The 15,378-nt window shown below is 41.1% G+C and overlaps 1 protein-coding gene across 1 annotated transcript in view; it reads right to left on the bottom strand.

Annotated features, from left to right (window-relative positions):
* KIF26A (kinesin family member 26A) overlaps positions 1–15,378 on the bottom strand; it is a 102,863-nt gene that overhangs the window by 32,772 nt on the left and 54,713 nt on the right.

Below are 15,378 nucleotides of genomic sequence, written 5' to 3'. Positions count from 1 at the left end.
TAGCTACAAACAAAAAATAGATACTCAACTCAACATCAAAACCCACATGGGAAAAATCACCTTGTAGAGTTCAGTAGAACAAATACATGTGTTAGTGAGCACACGCTGGGCAACTGCGGGTGGCAGTGAGGGTGAAATCTCAGCTCTGTCAAAGCCAAGAGGAGCTTTGCCACCTGAATAAGACATGTGTGATCTGACCCTGAGACTGTCAGTAGATAGCCCACCCTCACATACATATCGTAGAAGTATCCAACATGCTATCTTTTAACACTACTTTGAATGACTGTTAAGCCAGCAAAAAGGCAAAGTGTCATACTACCAGCATATCTGTGTGTGACCCGAGACCATGCTACTGATGCCAGCAGGTCTTCTGGGGGCAAAGCGCTGTTCTGGTCCATGCTTGCAATATAAAGACCTGTGACTTTGGACAAATTAGTTTACAAATATGTGATGACAGAAAGTCCCTTTAAACCATGGCTACTTTATATTTTCATCATGCCTTTCAGCCCAGGATGACCAGGTACTTTTCAGTGAGAATGAGCTGGCATTAGCATCTGTGAAATATCGTAAACAACAAACATATGGAGAAACTGAGGCGGTGCTTTGCTGTCATACCTAATTCATAGTAAATCTAGACCCCTAATCTTGTTACAAATCCAGTGGTTGGGCAGCCTCAGGCCGAGTCAGTTCAGTGAGCTGATCAGAGAAGGAAACTCTTCCTTTGGTTATATTTATGGTAGGCTAGAAGAAAAAATGAACACTGAGAGCAGGAGGGCTGCACAGTTTCTTCCAGCAGGACTACTTGCTTCAAATGAGTTACAGTACGAAGAACTGGTTGTGTCTGAGAGAAAAATTACTCGCTTGGGTCAAGATTAGACAGCTAGTCAGCATGAGGGGCAGGACTCTCAATACAGATCTCCAAAATTCCCAGTCCTATGCTCTACATTCCCAAACGTGTGTGTGAAACTCCTGGACCTTCTTCTTTCATCAACTTCTAGAGATTCAGACCCCCTATGTGCTTCCTTCTCCCGCTACAAACACTGCAGCATTTAGAAAAAGACAGAGATTCATGTGATGAAAAAATGAAGTTGTAGTTCCAAACTCAGAGGGAGCCAGAAGCCACTGGCTTGCGAGGGACAAGCTGGACTCTTGCCTCTGAGGAAAGTAGCAGCTTTTGACTCCCACCGCATCCTGAAACCAGAAGGAACTGTGTCCCACAGCAAAGCAAAACACTGCAAGCATGGGTTTATACAGAACCTTGTGGTTTTGGTGGCAATGAGAACTGATTTAACTGCCTAAATCTCAAATCTCCTTGCTAATACCTCATTCAGTATGAAAACATATGCCTGAAATAGGACACCAGGCAAACAGTTGCACAACTTCACTACGGCTGCAGCTGCACATTAAAACCGTAATGCCTCTTAAATTATATGCAGCTTTACTGTGCAGAAAAGACTCTCTACCTGTTTGTACTCTCATTGTGGAACTCAAGACAGTCATTACCCTCTATCTCCAAGTACCAATTAACAATTGTGGTTATTATTTAATCAACTTGTTGATTAATATGAAATATAATGTCTATTTCCTTGTTGATATGCTATGATCCCTTGTTGAAATGATAAAAACTCCTCAAGAGAATGTCTTCAAAGTGCAATCAAGATATACATTAAATCCTGATGAAATAATTATTCCTTCAACAGATCTGGCTGAAGGAGCCCCTCTGGGAAACATACGTGAGAGAGAATGAGATACAAACAATAAATTTACTCAGGAATTGTATATTCAAGCACCTAACTAAGCACTAACACACAATGAGTAAATGCACCCAAAATGGCCATGCTAAGCAAAGTATGCAAACAAACAGAAAATTCAGCCTTTTTAAAGTATAGCATCTCTCAAAATAGCTCAGTAACACAGTTTTGGACCATTTCAAAAAGTATACCTAAGATAGCAAATCCATTACTAGTGGTCTTAACTTCCCCACCAAGACAGAACAACTTTCAAAGTGATTCAATTCCAACAGTGTTCACACACTTTCTGCATATCCACTGTTCAAAGGACAGTGCCATATGCTAGCTAAAGCAATTAACTGCTATAGTGCTGATAAATCCTCTTCCTATGAGTCTGGAGTGCCACAATTTTACTAAGAAATTTGGCAAAGGGACTGCAGATGTCCATGCGAGATAACAGGAAACTGAAAAAGCAGAGGAACTGGAGTAGCTGTTGTAGAAAATAATCTGTGCTTTGATGGGCAACAGGCCAACTGCTCTAGTAATGATGTATGTGGTTCACATTTAAAAAGCACCTCTTCTCAGGTACCGGTGCCCAAAGCTTAATTACAACCTCTTTCTGTTTGAATGCAAGAATTACTTTGCTCAGCATTAAAATGAGGTGGTTTCTGGAGTAGGAACATCACAGACATCTTGTACCAGCAGTATCAAACACCTTGTTTGGTTTGGTTTTGTTGTTTTTTTTTTCTCTAAAAGGGAAAAGTTAAGGGTCTAATGAAAAGAATAGGGCAATTCAGGCACAATGAAACATCACTATCAAACTGTGGACTCTGAATGTGAATGTAAGTAACTGTCATCCTCAGCTCCTACAAAAACCACAGTTAATTCTTTAACTGCTGCAAAAGCCAGCTGGGCAGAAGCCTTCATATGCTTTGCTTGGGTTCCTGGACTGGTTTGGTCCAGAAAAAGAGCACCACATAAGGACTCATCAATCCTCACGCACTTCTTGCAGCACCAGTGGTGGCATCCCAGCCAAGTACTCACTAGGCCAAAATATAGGCCAGGCTGGTTTGGACACGGGCCCAACTAAATTAAACAAAATCCAACTTCACAAAACTCCTTACTTCAGTAAAATTCATGAGAGTATGTATTTACAGGGAGCCACTTCTGAGACACTCCAGAGTGCTGGATTTTCTGGAGTCCTTATCCAACAACCCATTAGTTAATTTACACCTAAGTTTCCAGTACTTTTTTCTCTAGTATTCCTTTTCTCACATGGAATTTGTCCAATGAAGACAAGGCAAAGCTCTCATAAACTGGGCCCTTTTTGCCTAGCACCAGAAAGACAGAAGTTGGGCTCATACCAGATCACTTTCTGCGGGAGCCTAATTAAGTGCCATGCCTATTTCCTGGCTTGCTGCTTTTTCTCAAATTTAATCTTGCACGGGGGCCCTCACATCCATCTTCAGCATCACAGTGGCTGTCTGACCTTCTCCAATATCAAATTCTGTTTCCTCACAGGGAAAATTACGACCTCTAGGGAATACAATGCAAAACTTAAGTGTTACAGTCACTTGTTTTTCTGGGCATTTTCCAAGAATTTTGTCACAGCTTTGACACAGATGTATGCTTTCCAACTACCTTCACTTCATTGATTCAGCCTCCACCAAGCACTCTTCTACAAAACATTCTTGCAAGGGCAACTAAGCTCCACACTCTTATACCTCTCTTCCAATTAAAGTAGGAGAGACACCCATGTATATTATTTTTACCTCTGGCTGTGAGATCTACTGTCTGTGTTTTGCTTAACTCTTTCCATCTTTAATAGATGATGTCTTTTAAGATGCTCTGGAGAGTTCTTTTCTCATAGCTTGGTGTCACCATAGAAAATAAAAGTAATATATGGCACATGCAGGGGCACTCAAATATCAAATGACAAGGGACAGTCTCTAACCTCCTCTTTCCCTCACATAATTTACAGATTACTAGCTTTTCTGCCGTGCATGGATGAGACCAGTGAGGAAAAGCATGGCCAGATCAATTACATAATGCTCAGCATCTAGGGAATAAGACTGTGCAACAATAATAGCAACAAAGCCTGCCCATTAAAAGAACCATACTTTTTATTTTTAAATTCTGTCTACGTGGTTAACATGGCATTTCAGATATTCTGATGTACAGCAAGATGCTTCTAGCTTAATTTCACTGTACACATTCTGCACATTACAGCTGTGAATGTAAATAGCACAATTTAAATCCCTCAAGAACAGTGTTCCTTCTGGGCATAATTTCTCCAAGAAAAAGAAAACTTTTACAACTATGCAATATTATAAAATTTTTGCACTTTGTGGAATTTATTAAGTTTCAGAAGGAAGAGTGATGTGAAATATACTCTGGGACACATACTAGAAATGGGTCAACTGAGAGAGATACAGAGGATTTAATTGACATGGTGGGTTTATGGACAAACCGCCACAAGTCGGAAATAGAACTGGGAGTCCTGCTTCTCATTATTGAACTCCACTGACAAAAATAATAAACAAAAACTTCTGCACATTCATTTCAGCCAGACTCATCTCATATTAACAGTTTTAGTGTTATTAGCCAGCCTTATCTTTCAGAGATTGCTGTCATTTGTGAGGGTGCTTAAGGGCTTCATGGAGAGGATCAAGGCCAAAGAATTGTACAGTCCAAGCCTTAACTACCCCGATCTTTGGAGTTTCCTCAAGAGTACACTTACTCACGAATTTTGGTTTGACCTTGACAGCATCACGGGAGCAATTTTTATCCTGATTCTGAACCCTGTGCAAAGCTTGCAAAATTCTGGACACAGGTTTTCGCTGGGAATCAGTCTACTCTAAAGCAAGACTCTTCCGAACTATGCCAGTTCCCAGCCCAACAAGGCATTCCTCTGCTACATAACCAATATTCCGAGCCTTTCTACTGCAAACCAGCTCCAAAGGAAGCAGTGGGAAAGTCACATTCTGTCATTGTATCTGCAGTTCCAGTTATTGTTTCCTTAATTACTCATCAATACAGACAACAAATAGGCGGATGTCCTACAATACACCCTCCAGCACTCTGTCCCGAGCCTTCCGCAACTCACAGCATAAACTTGCTTGGCATTATTACTTTTATTATTGCTATTACTGTTTGATTTGTGGTTCTAAAATTAGAAAGGTAGCACAATGAAACTGCAGTTGCTACCCAAAATCTCAAGCAAACTTAAAAATAAATGAGGTATCCATTTACACTAATGGCATTTGATTTGGAAAATAAAATCTGGTTCAGAAAGAGCCATTTTTAAACACAAAACTGAGAATGTCTAAATCTGTCATAAAGGTTTGGAAAGGACAGGCACCATCTGTAATCCTGTAATACATTTTGTCCAAGGAGTCACTTACAAAATATGTGTTAAATTTTGAGGTTATGGTCTGTTCTTCCCCCTAGAACAAGCTTAGTAGGTTCCTGGGATGCATATATAGCTTCAGGAGAATATAAAGACTTTCCTCTCTTCGGTCCCATTGCACAAGTACAGCATGAAACCTTTGTTTGCTTAGCTGTCCCAGCAATGCTGTCAAGAAGCACTGCCAGGAAGAACAAACAATTAATGTTCCTTATTTCAGTGGTTCAACTTCCTCAATAAATAATTAGTTCATCTGGATCACAATGCACAGCCTCAAACAATAGCAGTTTTATAATGGGTGATGGTAATAAAGTTTCAATAGAAAACCATTATTCTGAAACATTCCAAAAATGTCAAACCACATCTAATATTGTGGGGATATTACCAAGGCAACATTACGAGAGAAAGTATCTCCAATACGAGATTAAGTTCACGCCTTGCCTCTTGCACATAGCAGTCTTGCAATTCAGGCTTGAATTTCAGCCTCTCACTTTGAGTGACCTCTTAATTTTCTCATACTATCTCTTATTAAAATCAGCAAGGCAGAAATAAAAGTCAGCTATGTTGACATATTAGGAACATCATCTGCTCACACCTGATCAGAGAAGATGGGTCCAGAACGGATTTTAAGAGTTTATCTACATTTTCCCAGTGCTCCATGGTAGGATGAACTTTACTTAATACATTCTCAATATGTATTTGTCCAACTTGTTCTTAGAAACCTCCAGTGAAAGCAACTCCACAGCTTCCCAAGGCAATCAATTCCAGTTTTTAACTATTTTTACTGTTAGAAAATTCACACCTCATGTATCTCATAAGTCTGCCTACTGAAATTTATGTTCCTTTCCCCCCACCTCCCCAGCAGACATGCAGAGGACCTTATTTCCCTCTGCTGCAGCAGTTGTTATCTGTATGAAGACCACTGCCACAACTCAGTCTTCTCTTTTACAAATGAAAAAGTCCCAATCTTTCCAACCTCTCCTCACAGGTCAAGTTTCCTTGATTTCTGATCACCCTTGTTGTTCTCCCTCTATTCAGATTTTCAGAAAGTACAGAATTCAGGCTTAATGCATCGGTGAGCAATAGTCAAGACTCACCTGAATTCAGGCACCACACAGAAGGACCACACAAAGCCATTTGTGATAAATTCAAACAGGCCTCTGGAATATGACAAGTTAAAGCAAGCTTGCAGGCTACCGCTGACATCAGAAGAGCTTCCTCACGCTGTACAGACCCAAGAGCTGATCCCTCCTCTCAGCTACCCAGAAGCAACCAATCAAGCTCATTTTCAAGCATCCAAGCAATTAGCATACAGGAATCCAAGAAGGAATTTTCACAGCACTTCTGTGTAAATTTCCCCCAGGTTTAAGAAACACCAAAGGGCAGATCCTCATGACTGTTACACTCCAACCATTTTTTCCACTCTCCAAAACCAGAGGATTCAGAGGTCAGTGCTATGAAATTGTCATGAGTGATGTTAGCTCCATATTCTCCTCAGCTTGCAGATTTAAGAAACTTTTCTGGCCAAAGAACATTGCTTCAGCAACCAGGACCAGGGTTCAGGAACTGACTTTTTTAGTATATATATACCAGAATAACAGCTACCACAGCCTTCCACATACCATTTCCAGCTCTGTTCACTAATGATGTTAAACAAAGCAAGAGCAGATGAACATATTGCTGTACTTCCATACTTGCTGTTTACAATTGTACCATATGACAAACTGCTGAAAACCTGTGTAGGTTGATCTTTGTGTAAGCAAGACTGTCAACACCTAATATAGAAATATGTCAGTGCCTGGGCTGCACACTGAATAGATAGCTACACATGGAAAATAGAGCTACCTGAATGCCAGCAATATTTCCGTGCTCTGTTTCATGAACTAACTGAGCTAAAGCAGGCAGAACCACATCAATCTAAGCACGCTCCTTGGACAAAAAAAGTTGGATTTATTTGCGAGGGAGACATAGACTCATGAAACAGTCAGGCTGAGGAAAATAAAATTCTAGTCTCATTTGTATTCTATCAAGAAAACGTAATAAAGACACTTTTAAAACTACAAAGTAATGAAATAGAAACAATGGTGCTAACTAGCCCTTCATTATTAATTACTTAAATAGATCACTTAAAATTTTGCCCTGCAATATCAGCTTCCAGTATACAGAAAGAAGCAGTAACAAAATGACTTACCAGGCAATAAATTATTTTTGTAAGAAAGGATATTATGCTCTACACTATTCATCAAAAACAATCTGGTATGAAAAGCAAAAGCATTCTGCTCATTCAGGCTGCTCCAGGGAAGAAACAGGCACATTTGTGAGTGGAAAGAATGACAGAAAAAATGCAGGACACAGCTAGCAAGGGGTTCATCTGTGGCACAAGGTTCAGGCAAACATCAGACAGTAGAGAGGGGGACAGAACAAGGGGGATATCCAGTATTTTCACATTCCCAGTCACATAGAGCAGTCTGAATACAAGTTAGTATCTGTGACTATAAAGCCTCCTTTACCATAAAAGCTCTGAGGTGGGTTATGTTTGCAGGTTACCTCCCTTTGCCCCAGCACACCATCCCCACAGACATACCTTTCTCACCACCTCCAGCTTCCTCAGTTCTGCACTTTAGAGCACATCTAGAAAATCCACAGAGGATCCATCCCTGCTTCAGCCAGGTTTTACTTCAGATGCTTAGTCAAAGGCTTGACACCTGTACTGCCAAGCAAATAACTTCTCAGGGGAACATTTACTTATTCCTACTGTTAGCAAGTTAAATGGTCACTGACAGCATTAAATGATGCAGTGGAAATCACCCAGGTAAAGAAGTCGTATGCCCACACAATAAGTATTTTTAAACAGAGGAGGGCCTTCTTAAAGCCCAGCGTTCCTGTGATTTATTTAACTGACATCAGTTCTGAAACAATACTTCTCAGAGGTATAATAGGCTGAAATTGCAGCCCCATTTAAAATAGCTCTTAGCAGGAAAACGTGAGGTGCATGTTCTTCTATCACTATTGACTATTTCTGACCCAAAGATGTTAACTTCAGATTTCAGCAGAATAAGCAAATCCCAAAGACCTGCTTGAGAGACATTATCATAGAATATTCTGAAGCTTACCCCAACTAGCTTCACTAATAACATTTAGATTAGATTCATTTTATGCTGATTAACTTCCACTGATTCATTTCCTCACAGTAAAAACTCCACAGGGCAGTGCTTCTTAATAAGTGAGCTCCACCACTGAGGACATGAAAAGCCCAACAAAGCAGAAAGCAACCCCAAGAGCATCACTCTGTGATGACCAGCAAAGCAGCACTAACTAATGATGAGTGTGGTACTGGATAAGCTCTTTAAAATGTTCTGCCAAAAGAAACATCTTCCATCCTCCAGCAGGAAGGATGAGGGAAGTTTTAGAAAGCCAAATTCACTGCTATTTCACAGAGAATTTAAAAGTACCTTCAGAGTAATCCTGCAGTTGATCAAGCACAGCAGCTATAGTGCTGGTGCATTATTTTGGCTTGACATTTCATTTTTGTTATAAATGATAATGTGGGATGTCTCATTTTGCCACTAGCACAAGCAATCAAAGCGGTCTAGCTCAGAAAAGAGACAGCGTCACCTGAAAGTCCATCTGCCCTGTAAACCTCATCCTGCACACAGTAAAGCTAGTGTTAGAGAGACTGCAAGTCAGCCATGAGAACGGAATATTCAATTAACTATCAGTCTAATTTTACTCGTTTGCCTGCTAAGTCTGTCTGTCTTAACAAAGTATTCAAATAGTTAAATATGGCACTGTAAGAGTCTGAAAGTCACTAATAAAGTTGCAAACAGGTGCAAACTGTCAAATTACATCCCTGCAGGAAAGTCACCATTATCATTTTACCTATGGAATGCTCTGTTCCCACTGCAGCAAAACCACCAGCGCAGCTGCCACTGCCACCGAGCTGAGAAGCCCCAAATAATGGAGTCAGAACAAGCACTTGTGTTCAGGAGTCCAGGAACCAAATAAGCAGGCAGACCGGGAGGGCTGGGGTCGGGGGAGCTGAGGGAAGTGCTCCTCTTGACAAGCTAGGAAGGGCAGAAAGAAGGGAAGAAGCCAAAGGGAAAAAGAGATTCTGGTAGCTAGACAACAGTGAAATTCCATATATTCAGGAAAACAGAATAAGCAGGTGTATTCAGCTATGGATGAATGAGAAAATATAGAAAGGATCATATGAAAAATCCTTAAATTAAGGGAGAAAATATTCAGTTCAGGAAAGCAGAAGATCAGAGAGAGGACAAAGAAAGAAGAAATATCTGCCTGACTCCAGTCAAGATTTTTCCTAGTTTAAAATCCCTTCCACTGTCTACCATTTACCCCCACAAAAAATTCAAACTTGGGTGGCTCTGAAGGCACAGATTCTCCCCTCTGACATATCTGTGAGCACACCTGTTTTAAATTATTCTGCATTGCTCTTCCTCCTGAGCATCATGAATGTCTCAGAATACAGATCTAAAGACCCAACTGCTGCAACAGCAGTCTGCACTGATCCACCTAAAGCCAGTCAAAAAGTTGCCACATCTCCTGGGGCGGGGGGCTGCCTCTGGTGCTCCAGAACCACCCATATTACCCATCAAGGTACTCGGGGCTGACAAAAACCAGCCCTCCCCAGTGGCAGACTCACATGATGAACATGTTCCAGGCATGTGGTCAGCAGGAAACACTGCAAGTGTTTTGTTGTGCCCCAATTCTGCTTTTTTTATGAAGCTGTAGTAAAGACCTAGAACATCTCCAAAATCCTAACCAACCTCACTGTGAGGTTCCCACATCACTAGATTCATTTTTTCCCCTTTCACTGTCTCCTCCTTTTCATATCTCCTGCCAATCTGGTTGGCATCAGGCTCCTTCCTTTCTTAATTTTGCCACCTCCAGCATAGCCCAACCTGCTCCCTCAGAACCCCTCTGGCCCGGGCTATCCAGGTGAGGCTTTTCCAAACATCTCCCTGACACTGAATGCCTTGCATGATCCCTAACCCTCTATACAGGGGAGCTTCATCTTCCATGGCAATGACTCCTAGATGCCCAATGCTGGTTCATCTGGTCACCACCACCCTTTCTTTCTCAGCCAATTCCCTTTGAGGGTCTCTCAAATCCTCACGACAGGCTCTCCACCTTGGCTAATCATAAAGTGCCTCCTCCTGCTAATTAAATAGCCATATCCTGATCACAGATCTATGGGCCTTTGGGATGTTTTTCATGCTTTTGGCAGTGTTCTAACTCAGCAGTGATGATGTCCAAAATTCTACCTTCCCCCTCCTCTCAGCTACTCCAATTTCTTTACCTCCCCCCTTTGCTGAACTACAGCTCTGTGTCTCATCTCTGTTTGCCACATCAGTCTCAAAGTCATCACAGATGAGCTCTTCATAGCAGGGAGCCTGGCTTACCATATGCTGATAAAGCACTGTGTAAATGTATGATGCACTATTAGCAATGATACCAGTAACGATGTTCTGTTCTTAGACATACTGTCCTGAGAGTCATTTCTGTTTCCAGGAACAAAGGCACTAAACTCAGGCTATTCTTCTAATTTATCCTCCTTATAGTCTAATGTGAAATGGGATATACTTAAAGCATACAATGTTTTGTTTGTCCTTAATTATAGGCAGTATTATGCTGGGCAGCTTAAGCTGCCCTAAAATGACGCAAGATACTGCACAATGCTGCACACCCTGGCCGGTCTCCTGTCCGCGCATAGCACCATGCTATGCATGGGTCACGTTTACTCTCCAGGGACAGCTAGCAACCACATTCCAGCAGCCACGGCATGGCACCAGCAAGACGAGGCAAGTCCTTCGGTGGCACCCGCTCCATCTCCATTTGCACATCTCCATGAGGGCTTTCTTGCTCTCCGCAACTCCACGCAGAGAGGAAAAGCGGGCCGGGCAGCCATCCCCTTCTCCAGCACCATGCAGTGGGGAGGACGCTCTTCAGAGACCAGGCTGCTCCAGCCTACTAGACTCAGAGGAGGGATTAAGGGGAAAAGGCTAATTATATATCTGGCTCCCCCTGAAACAGCTGGATGCTCCATTTCATCTGTACATCTGTAGCTCTCCCCCAAGCCTCAGAGTGCTCAGCCACGCTTCCTGACTAGCTTGCAACAGCGATCAAACGGTAGCAAGAGAAAGTGGGGCATTGCAGGGCATTTAACAAAGAAGGGTTGATGCACCAGGCGGCTGTTGAGCTGCATTAACACCAGTGAGCCACCATATCCCTGAAGAGCTGCACAGCTCCTGTGATACTGCTACAACATTGCAAAGTTGGGTATATCTGCTGGCAAGGTAGTCTTAATTGGGAAGAGCTAGTACGTTGCTTTCCTAGATAATTCAAATTTATTTTTCCCACATCCCCTCAACATAGAATTTCCTGGGTGTGGGTGGTGTTGAATGAGGAAGCTTTAACAACTGACTCTGCTTCTTTCCTTGACCTGTCATTCACCAAGAATTTACTACAGTTACCCATAACTATAGCAAGCACTTCTGTTTCAACCCCACAGACTAGCTTAACTACCACAGGTCAGCTCAAAAAGGCCTAACTCAGGATCCAATGAGTCACACATTTTCTTCACCTTTTGGTGAACTACTACTTATTCATAACCCAGTTATATACTTTATCTGTCAAAAAGATTTCAAATGTGCCAGCTCTGCACAAAACCAGGATACCAGTGCATCCCAGCAGGGTACAGGGCAAAAGTTTACAGCTGTTAAATACAGAGAACTGGTGAACTACATTATGAGCTTAGCAGAAATATAATTCTTGCTTTTAACAGGACAGAGAATGACAGCCTGAAGTGGTTTAGCTAGAAACATCCTAAACATGGCAACTTAAAAAAAGTATGCTGCCTTTTTTTTGTGCTTTTTTTCCCCTGCATTAAATTCTGAAAGTACTGATAGTCATGGAATAATCAGGTTTAACAGGTTAGCAGTAATATATGCCTCAAGTGTTCCTAATACATCATAATCTTCTTTCACAGAATTTGCATCACTGTCAAACCAAACTACCGATTTTCGCTTGATGCTTTTAACATGTTTCTATGGTTACTTTCCAAGGTCGTATCACAGAAGCCTGAACAGCAGTTCAGAAAGACAAAAGGCATTTTGCATCCTTCACCATATTAAATAATTTATGAAAGTTAAGGCATCCTCACAGAAAAAAAAAAAAAATCATACAAGAATAGGTTCTGAGGTTATTTTCTCAGCAACAGTTTGAAGCACAGTAAAACCAGCATCTCTGCAAAAGCCTTCAAGAACTAGACTGTTTGACTAATGTTGCATATGGTACAAAATGCTAAGGAACACACTCAAGTTTAGATCTATATGCACAAGCTTACATGAACTGCATGACTGGACCTTAAAGCAGAACATGTAGACATCTAATTTGCTGCTGTCAGCTTCATCCTTTAAATCAGGGCTAGGCATTGTCTCAGAAAGTATTCTAAATCTAAAAAATGCAAAAATAAAACTGAAAAAATGAAGTCAAAATGGTAATGACAGCCTTTATTATTTCCATCATTTTTCATTCAAAGCCACACAGATTTCATCTGTCCCTGAAATGTTACAAATTTTGACTAGTGTAATGAAAGCTTGTACACAAAATATCTGAATTCTCTGCCTACCGCTACACTAGATCAGAGTTTATTGGAACTAATTGAAGCATCTGAGGCTTGGAACAAAAACACATTAGTCATTTAGTGGTTGTGCTAATATTGCTATGCCTTTCGTGCAGTTTCATTAGATACAGACTGCTTCAATACCCTAATCATATGCTCAGTCACAGCACAATCAGTATACAGAGTACTGACAAGCTGTCCCACCATGCCTAAAGCTGATAAGGTGTCTGCTCTATGAGTAACCTCAATTATTGACTATATTTTATGGTCAATCTAATGACCAAATGCTTATCAGTGAACCATCAGGTGCCTGTAATAGGATAGTGACCCTTAGTTTATATGTACCATTACTGCTCATTAGTGAATAATTAGATTCTTTAATCCACAACTTACAGACATTAAAATATGATGGAATATCCTGAATCTAGAAAAAGACAACTATACTTATTTTAACTCCTAAGATGTTCAATTGTATTACTCAGAGATTGTATGTTATATCTTGTTAAGAAAAGCTGCTTATAAAAAGCATATACTGTGTAATGTTTTATATCATGTCTAAATTGACACAGCTTTCCCAAACATGCAGGAATATGACAAGGGTGGAAAGATAATGGGTGTGATTCACCACTATGATTCTCCAGATTTATTAAATTAAATGGTTTTAATTTGGCAAAGCCCAGCAACACTGCAAATAATTTAGAAACCTGAAAACTAGTGAGTACATAGTGACTGCTGTGTTTGGAAGACTAATTCGTCAAAAAAAAAAAAGCAGGTGGATGCAAGGGAAAGTAGCTGTAACTACACAACTATTTCACTGCTTCAAAGGCAGCAGTCCCACGGCAGCAAGTGCAACCCTGTGACCAAACCAGCTTGAAAAGATGTGAAAATATCCCAACATCAAACAAGATTAAAATTTAAGAAGGGGGACTTAATACAGTTTGTCTTCTGATCAACAGTGCTTAGGGCTGCTTGCTTTTATACATACTTTCTTCTGTACAGCTTTGATTCCTCCTAGCTGCCCTGTCACTGCTCAAACCTTGCTTCCAGCTCACCCTGTGCACAGAAGCTAGACACGCACGCTCCCATCAAAACACCGCACCCCCGACCCAGCAGCACAGACGGTGCCGCCACCACTGTCACCAGCCACCAACAGGGGGAAATGGCATATTAATGGTGATGGCTTCAACTTCCTGTGGGCCTTGCTTCTCCTCCCATGGGAGTTGTATTTTCTTTTTTGGCAGATAGCCCATTAACCTCTTCCCAAGTACATGCCCATTCTGCTCGCTGCCTTTCTGCCAGTTCCTGGAAACACCATTTCCTCTCTTCCCCAGGTGTCTGGGCAGCAAAAAACCCAACAGCTTTTTACAGCTTTATACCACAATATGCCAATATTTACTTAGTTGCATGCATAGCCCACAGAAGAGTCCTACAATTATCTCACATTTTCAATTAGTAATATAAAGTTTGTTCAGGTTCCTTATACACACAAAAAAAACCCCTATACCTGTTTCCACGTTTGGGTGTTAAGTGTGGAGCAGTAAACAAGGCACAGCTCATGCCATACCGAAAGGAGAAAGCCCAGCTGCATTCTTCTTAAATCTGAAGAATGCAAGATCAAACTTCTCCACCTGCATCGTAAGGGTGAACTGGGAGCCTCTTCACAGCCATCCACGCCCATGAGATGTGCTTTTTGCTCTGGCCTTCTTACTGTGTCAGTGACCTCTGAGAAGCTGCATTTTCTGCTAAATCTTCTGGTCCTTCAGTAACGTGACTATTAATATCTGGCAACTTGCTTGCGTGACAGAGTCAGATGTTAATCAAAGCTTTTCTTCTGTGACAGATCAGAGTGAGGAAAAAAGCTTAAAACTGATTTAATTTTGTAATAGGCTTCTGTCTGCTGGCTCTAATATTTGGCTTTGATTTAGAATACTTAGCACTTCCATGCTAGATACTCTGTATTTCTAGGTAATGAATAAAATACTTCTTTTTCTTGAAACGCAAAACATAATTAAGCTTGAAGAAATTAAATATGACATTCAAATGAGAAAGAGCTTTGGATGAATATGCAGATTTGGGCTGCACATATGCTTAACAAAATCAATGCATTCAGTGGGAAGACTATCTTAAAGATACTCATTTTAACCATGGGTACCTCTTATTACCAGGTAAACATTTTGCTGCAGCTCTTAGGTATTATTTTCCAGGTGAGGACATGAATTCCCTGTACAGTCTTTCGAGTTTGTGACCTTACAAACACAAAGCTTTGACTCTCACCAAGGGAGAAACTGGAATAAAAACCAAACCAACCAATGAAAAAAACCTGCACAGACCTCTTCCCTTCCCAGACACAAGACAGCCCACAAGCAAGAGTCAAAGGGGGTTATTTCACCAAATAGAGACTCTAGTTTTAATGTGAAAAAGACACGTATTTGCTGCCAGAAAACCACTGCACAGCCCAAAAGCTAATTGTGCTAGGACCTGTACAAACACAGTTAATGCTGTTTCATGAAGAACAAGACTCGAATCCTTTATACTTGTGAAAAAATCTGTATCTAGCGTTGTTGCTGCTGAGGAAATCACAGATGCGGTTTCCACAAGCA

Source organism: Phalacrocorax aristotelis, chromosome 9 (genome assembly GCF_949628215.1).
Source record: "Phalacrocorax aristotelis chromosome 9, bGulAri2.1, whole genome shotgun sequence".
In the NCBI taxonomy this organism is placed as follows: Eukaryota; Metazoa; Chordata; class Aves; order Suliformes; family Phalacrocoracidae; genus Phalacrocorax; species Phalacrocorax aristotelis.
The sequence above is the reverse complement of the archived record's forward strand: the minus strand, read 5'-3'. Positions and strand labels throughout refer to the sequence as shown.